Raw genomic sequence first — 8,675 nt, forward strand, 5'->3', positions numbered from 1 at the left:
CCATGTCACCTCCGTTACTGTCGCTAATCTCGCGTTAGTTCAAAACGATTCGAATTCAAACTTCAATTTTTGGCAAACAAACAAAGTTTTCAAACTTTAAAACAAAAATGTTCGGACCGTGTCAAATATTGCATAGATAATTATGGTGAAGTAAACACATTTTTAGAAAATGCATAAATATTTTAAGTTGAATAAAACAGAAAGGAAAGTAAATAAAAAGAAACAAAACAAAACAAAACAAAAATAACAGACCCCCCCCCCCCCCCCGCTGGGCTAAGTGGCCCAGCTGGCCTCCGCCACCCGAACGGGCCGGCCCAACCGCCCCGCTACCTCCCCTCCATACCCCCCCCCCACCAGGGAGGAAACCCTAGCCCAAACACCCACACCCCCCAAAAATATCTCACCCCTCCCCTCTCTCCCCCGATTGGATCGGGATCAAGAGGAGGAGGACCCCGATGCTGCGCCCCGTCGCCGTCAGGACCGCGTCGCCCGGAACTCCCCCCCCCCCCCCGCCGGACTGCTTCGCCCTTCCCCGTCGGACTGCCCCCCTACGCACGTCGTCCCCGTCGTCCCCCCCGACCTTCCCCGAGCTCACTGCTTTAGACCCTGCCACCCCCGGTGAGGCCACGGTCTCGGTTCCCCTCTCCCCCCCCCCACGCGCTCGCTCCGGTGCCGCGCTCGTCGCGCTCTGGCTCGCGCCGGCTCACCGCGCCCCGGTTTTCCCCCTCCCCTGCACGTTTTTCCCCGGCCACGCCCGGTACGTGCTCGCCGCGCACTGGCCGTGCGCGCGCACGCACCCGCGCCCCGGCCACCGTCGTCGTTGGTCACTGCGCCCGGCCCCATGGCGCCCCTGTTCTCCCCGCTCCGCCATGTGCGTCGTCTCCGGCCACCACACACGGCCTCGGCAAGCCCCGGCCCTCCTCCTGTCGTGCTGTCGCGGCTCCGCCGCCCCCAACCGCGCTGCTGGCCCGCGCCGCGGCCAACCCCTCTCCATCGACGCCCCGGCTCCAGCCACTCCGGCCGCCGCGGCCGGCGACCTACTGCGCTGGATCAGGGGCGCGACCCGCTAACGGGCGCCCCGTAGCCCCCTGCACCCGCGCGCCCATGCGCCCGCACCCGTTAAGGCCCCCCGGGGCCACTGACATGGGGGCCCCACCCCACAGAACGTTTTAAAAAAAGTATTAAAAATAAAATTAATAGATAAAATAAAAATGATTTAATAAAATTAATTATTAATTAATTAATTATCTAATGAATTAATTAAGCTAATTAATCCAGTTTAAATTAATTTAATTAACTAGTTAGGTTAATTAAATAGTTATTAAATTAGCTAATCTGTAATTAACCTAAATAGTGTATGACAGGTAGGTCCCACTGGACCCACCTGTCAGGTTGACCAAGTCAACTCTGTTGACTGCTGATGTCAGCATGACATCATGCTGATGTCATTAATCTGTTTTCCGAATTAATTAAATAATTAACTAAATTCTAGAAATTAATAAAATCTTTAGAAAATCATATCTTTTAATTCGTAACTCGGATTAAAATATTTTCAACATGAAAGTTGCTCAGAACGACGAGACGATTCCGGATACGCAACCTGTTCGTCCGCCACACACCCCTAACCTATCGAACTCACAACTTTCCTCCTCCGGCTCCTCTTCCCGAAAACGCGAAACACCGGGAATATTTTCCCGGATGTTTCCCCCCTTAACCGGCATCACCTCATACCACGTCAGGTCCCGCCTAGCATCGTTACTTGACATGTCATGCATCGATATGCATCTGTTTACTTGGTATTCATTGTTTCTTCCCCATCTTCTCTCCGGTAGACAACGAGACCGACGCTGCTGCTGCCCAGTTCGACTACGGTGTTGGTGACTCGTCCTTCTTGCCAAAGCAACCAGGCAAACCCCCCCCCCCCTTGATCACCAGATATCGCCTATTCTCCTCTATACTGCTTGCATTAGAGTAGTGTAGCATGTTACTGCTTTCCGTTAATCCTATTCTGATGCATAGCCTGTCATTGTTGCTACAGTCATTGATACCTTACCCGCAATCCTACATGCTTAGCATAGGATGCTAGTATTTTTCATCTGTGGCCCTACATTCTTGTCCGTCTGTTGTGCCATACTATCGGGTCGTGATCACTCGGGAGGTGTGTTGGAAATATGCCCTAGAGGCAATAATAAAAGTATTATTATTATATTTCCTTGTTCATGATAATTGTCTTTTATTCATGCTATAACTGTATTATCCGGAAATCGTAATACACGTGTGAATACATAGACCACAATATGTCCCTAGTGAGCCTCTAGTTGACTAGCTCGTTGTGATCAACAGATAGTCATGGTTTCCTGGCTATGGACATTGGATGTCGTTGATAACAGGATCACATCATTAGGACAATGATGTGATGGACAAGACCCAATCCTAAGACTAGCACAAAAGATCGTGTAGTTCATTTTCTAGAGCTTTGCCAATGTCAAGTATCTCTTCCTTTGACCATGAGATCGTGTAACTCCTGGATACCGTAGGAGTGCTTTGGGTGTATCAAACGTCACAACGTAACTGGGTGACTATAAAGGTGCACTACAGGTATCTCCGAAAGTATCTATTGTTTTATGCGGATCGAGACTGAGATTTGTCACTCCGTGTAAACGGAGAGGTATCTCTGGGCCCACTCGGTAGGACATCATCATATGCGCAATGTGACCAAGGAGTTGATCACGGGATGATGTGTTACGGAACGAGTAAAGTGACTTGCCGGTAACGGGATTGAACAAAGGTATCGGTATACCGACGATCGAATCTCGGGCAAGTAAAATACCGCTAGACAAAGGGAATTATATATGGGATCGATTGAGTCCTTGACATCGTGGTTCATCCGATGAGATCATCGTGGAACATGTGGGAGCCAACATGGGTATCCAGATCCCGCTGTTGGTTATTGACCGGAGAACGTCTCGGTCATGTCTGCATGTCTCCCGAACCCGTAGGGTCTACACACTTAAGGTTCGATGACGCTAGGGTTATAAAGGAAGCTTGTATGTGGTTACCGAATGTTGTTCGGAGTCCCGGATGAGATCCCGGACATCACGAGGAGTTCCGGAATGGTCCGGAGGTAAAGATTTATATATAGGAAGTCCTGTTTCGGCCATCGGGACAAGTTTCGGGGTCATCGGTATTGTACCGGGACCACCGGAAGGGTCCCGGGGGCCCACTGGGTGGGGCCACCTGCCCTGGGGGGCCACATGGGCTGTAGGGGGTGCGCCTTGGCCTACATGGGCCAAGGGCACCAGCCCCAAGAGGCCCATGCGCCTAGGGAACCCTAGAGGGAAGAGTCCTCAAGGGGGAAGGCACCTCCGAGGTGCCTTGGGGAGGATGGACTCCTCCCCCCCTCTTGGCCGCCGCACCAGATGCCATCTGGAGGCTGGCCGCCGCCCCTTGGGGTGGGAAACCCTAAAGGGGGAGCAGCCCTCCCCTCCCCCTATATATATGAGGCCTAGGGGCTGCCCATAACACATGATTTGATCTCTCGTTGGTGCAGCCCTGTCCCTCTCCCTCCTCCTCTTCTCCCATGGTGCTTGGCGAAGCCCTGCGGGATTGCCACGCTCCTCCACCACCACCACGCCGTTGTGCTGCTGTTGGATGGAGTCTTCCTCAACCTCTCCCTCTCTCCTTGCTGGATCAAGGTGTGGGAGACGTCACCGGGCTGTACGTGTGTTGAACGCGGAGGTGCCGTCCGTTCGGCACTTGATCATCGGTGATCTGAATCACGACGAGTACGACTCCATCAACCCCGTTCACTTGAACGCTTCCGCTTAGCGATCTACAAGGGTATGTAGATGCACTCCCCTTTCTACTCGTTGCTGGTCTCTCCATAGATAGATCTTGGTGTTACGTAGGAAAATTTTTGAATTTCTGCTACGTTACCCAACAGTGGTATCAGAGCCAGGTTTATTGCGTAGATTCTTTGCACGAGTAGAACACAAAGTAGTTGTGGGCGTTGATGTTGTTCAATATGCTTACCGTTACTAGTCCAATCTTGTTTCGACGGTATTGTGGGATGAAGCGGCCCGGACCGACCTTACACGTACTCTTACGTGAGACAGGTTCCACCGATTGACATGCACTTGGTGCATAAGGTGGCTAGCGGGTGCCAGTCTCTCCCACTTTAGTCGGAACGGATTCGATGAAAAGGGTCCTTATGAAGGGTAAATAGCAATTGGCATATCACGTTGTGGTATTGCGTAGGTAAGAAACGTTCTTGCTAGAAACCCATAGCAGCCACGTAAAACATGCAAACAACAATTAGAGGACGTCTAACTTGTTTTTGCAGGGTATGCTATGTGATGTGATATGGCCCAGAAGAATGTGATGAATGATATGTGATGTATGAGATTGATCATGTTCTTGTAATAGGATTCACGACTTGCATGTCGATGAGTATGACAACCGGCAGGAGCCATAGGAGTTGTCTTTATTTTTTGTATGACCTGCGTGTCATTGAAGAACGCCATGTAACTTACTTTACTTTATTGCTAAACGCGTTAGCCATAGAAGTAGAAGTAGTCGTTGGCGTGACAACTTCATGAAGACACGATGATGGAGATCATGATGATGGAGATCATGGTGTCATGCCGGTGACAATGATGATCATGGAGCCCCGAAGATGAAGATCAAAAGGAGCAAAATGATATTGGCCATATCATGTCACTATTTGATTGCATGTGATGTTTATCATGTTTATGCATCTTGTTTACTTAGGACAACGGTAGTAAATAAGATGATCCCTTACAACAATTTCAAGAAGTGTTCTCCCCTAACTGTGCACCGTTGCTACAGTTCGTCGCTTCTAAGCACCACGTGATGATCGGGTGTGATAGATTCTTACATTCACATACAACGGGTGTAAGACAGTTTTACACAGCGAAAACACTTAGGGTTAACTTGACGAGCCTAGCATGTGCAGACATGGCCTCGGAACACGGAGACCGAAAGGTCGAGCATGAGTCGTATAGTAGATACGATCAACATGAAGATGTTCACCGATGATGACTAGTCCGTCTCACGTGATGATCGGACACGGCATAGTTTGACTTGGATCATGTAATCACTTAGATGACTAGAGGGATGTCTATCTGAGTGGGAGTTCATAAGATGAACTTAATTATCCTGAACATAGTCAAAAGACCTTTTGCAAATTATGTCGTAGTTCACGCTATAGTTCTACTGTTTTAGATATGTTCCTAGAGAAATTATAGTTGAAAGTTGATAGTAGCGATTATGGGATCAGTAGAAAGCTTATGTCCTTAATGCACCGCTTAGTGTGCTGAACCCCAAACATCGTTTGTGGATGTTTCGAACATCGAACATACACGTTTTGATAACTACGTGATAGTTCAGTTAAATGGTTTAAGTAGAGGCACCAAAGACATTTTCGAAACGTCGTGGAACATATGAGATGTTTCGAGGGCTGAAATTGGGATTTCAGGCTCGTGCCCACGTCAAGAGGTATAAGACCTCCGACGATTTTCTTAGCCTGCAAACTAAGGGAGAAAAGCTCAATCGTTGAGCTTGTGCTCAGATTGTCTGAGTGCAACAATCACTTGAATCGAGTGGGAGTTGATCCTCCAGATGAGATAGTGATGTTTCCCCAAAGCCATTGCCACCAAGCTGCTAGAGCTTCGTGATGAACTATAACATATCAGGGATAGATATGATGATCCTTGAAATATTCGTGATGTTTGACACCGCGAAAGTAGAAATCAAGAAGGAGCATCAATTGTTGATGGTTGGTGAAACCACTAGTTTCAAGAAGGGCAAGGGAACAAAGGGATACTTCATGAAACGGCAATTCAGCTGCTGCTCTAGTGAAGAAACCCAAGGTTGAACCCAAACCCGAGACTAAGTGCTTCTGTAATAAGGGGAACAACCACTGGAGCAGCATTACCCTAGATACTTGGTAGATGAGAAGGCTGGCAAGGTCGATAGAAGTATATTGGATATACATTATGTTAATGTGTACTTTACTAGTACTCCTAGTAGCACCAGGGTATTATATACCGGTTCGGTTGCTAAGTGTTAGTAACTCGAAATAAAAGGCTACGGAATAAACGGAGACTAGCTAAAGGAGAGCTGGCGATATGTGTTGGAAGTGTTTCCAAGTTTGATATAATCAAACATCGCACGCTCCCTCTACCATCAAGATTAGTATTAAACCTGAATGGTTTATTGAATCTCGATCGTAGTGATACATATTTTCATGCCAAAAGATATAAGATAGTAATGATAGTACCACTTACTTGTGGCACTGCCATGTAAGTCATAATGGTATAAAACGCATGAAGAAGCTCCATGTTGATGGATCTTTGGACTCACTCATTTTTGAAAAGTTTGAGACATGCGAACCATGTCTATTGGTATATATGCATGAAGAAGCTCCATGCAAATGGACCGTTCGGACTCACTTGATTTTGAATCACTTGAGATATGCAAATCATACCACATAGGCAAGATGACTGAAAAGCCTCGGTTTCAATAAGATGGAACAAGATAGCAACTTGTTGGAAGTAACACATTTTGATGTGTGCAGTCCAATGAGTGCTGAGGCATGCAGTGAATATCGTTATGTTCTTACTTCACAGATGATTCGAGTAGATGTTGAGAATATTTACTTGATGAAACACAAGTCTGAATTATTGAATGGTTCAAGTAATTTCAGAGTGAAGTAGCAGATCATTGTGACAAGAGGATAAAATGTCTATGATATGATCATAGAGATGAATATCTGAGTTACGAGTTTTGGCACACAATTAAGACATTGTGGAAATTGTTTTGCAATTAATACCGCCTGGAACACCATAATGTGATGGTGTGTCCGAACATCATAGTTGCACCCTATTGGATATGGTGCGTACCATGATGTCTCTTATCGAATTACCACTATCGTTCATGGGTTAGGCATTAGAGACAACCACATTCACTTTAAATAGGGCACCACATAATTCCGTTGAGATGACACCGTATGAATTATGGTTTAGAGAAACCTAAGTTGTCGTTTCTTAAAAGTTTGGGGCTGCGACGCTTATATGAAAAAGTTTCAGGTTGATAAGCTCAAACCCAAAGCGGATAAAATGCATCTTCATAGGAAACCCGAAACAGTTGGGTATACCTCCTAATTCAGATCCGAAAGCAATATGGATTGTTTCTAGAATCGGGTCCTTTCTCGAGGAAAGGTTTCTCTCGAAAGAATTGAGTGGGAGGATGGTGGAGACTTGATGAGGTTATTGAACCGTCTCTTCAACTAGTGTGTGACAGGACACAGGGAGTTGTTCCTGTGGCACCTACACCAATTGAAGTGGAAGCTTATGATATTGATCATGAAACTTCGGATCAAGTCACTCCCAAAACCTCGTAGGATGACAAGGATGCGTACTACTTCAGAGTGGTACGGTGATCCTGTCTTGAAAGTCATGTTGCTGGACAACAATGAACCTATGAGCTATGGAGAAGCAATGGTGGGCCCGGATTCCGATAAATGGCTCGAGGCCATAAAATCCGAGAACGGATCCATGGACTTTGGCGGACTTGCCCGATGATCGGCAAGCCATTAAGATAAATGGATCTTTAGGAAGAAGACGGACGTGGATGGTAATGTCACCGTCCATGAAGCTCGACTTGTGGCAAAAAGTTTTTCACAAGTTCAAGGAGTTGACTACGATGAGATTTTCTCACTCGTAGCGATGCTTAAAGTCCGTCGGAATCATGTTAGCATTAGCTGCATTTATGAAATCTGGCAGATGGATGTCAAGACAAGTTTCCTTACTAGTTTTCGTAAGGAAAGGTTGTATGCAATACAATCAGAAAGGTTTTGTCAATCCTGAGGATGCTAAAAGGTATGCTAGCTCCAGCGATCCTTCTAAGGACTGGAGTAAGCATCTCGGAGTTGGAATGTATGCTTTGATGATGATCAAAGATTTTGGGTTTGTACAAAGTTTATGAGAAACTTGTATTTCCAAAGAAGTGAGTGGGAGCACTATAGAATTTCTGATGAGTATATGTTGTTGACATATTGATGATCAGAAATGATGTAGTATTTCTAGAAAGCATATAGGGTTATTTTGAAAGCATTTTTCAATAGAAAACCTGGATTAAGCTACTTGAGCATTAAGCATCAAGATCTATAAGGATAGATCAAAACGCTTAATGGTACTTTCAAATGAGCACATACCTTGACATGATCTTGAAGGTGTTCAAGATGAACCAGTCAAAGAAGGAGTTCTTGCCTGAGTTGTAAGGTACGAAGTTAAGACTTAAAGCTCGACCACGGCAGAATAGAGAGAAAGGACGAAGGTCGTCCCCTATGCTTAAGACGTAGGCTCTTCAGTATGCTATGCTGTGTACCGCACCTGAAGTGTGCCTTGCCATGAGTCAGTCAAGGGGTACAAGAGTGATCCAAGAATGGATCACAGGACAGCGGTCAAAGTTATCCTTAGAAATTAGTGGACTAAGGAATTTTTCTCGATTATGGAGGTGGTAAAAGAGTTCGTCGTAAAGGGTTACGTCGATGCAAGCTTGACACCTATCCAGATAGCTCTGAGTAGAGATACCGGATACATATAATGGAGCAACAATTTAGAATAGCTCCAAGTAGAACAGTTATTTGGATT

Source organism: Triticum aestivum, chromosome 7A (genome assembly GCF_018294505.1).
Source record: "Triticum aestivum cultivar Chinese Spring chromosome 7A, IWGSC CS RefSeq v2.1, whole genome shotgun sequence".
Lineage (NCBI taxonomy): Eukaryota > Viridiplantae > Streptophyta > Magnoliopsida > Poales > Poaceae > Triticum > Triticum aestivum.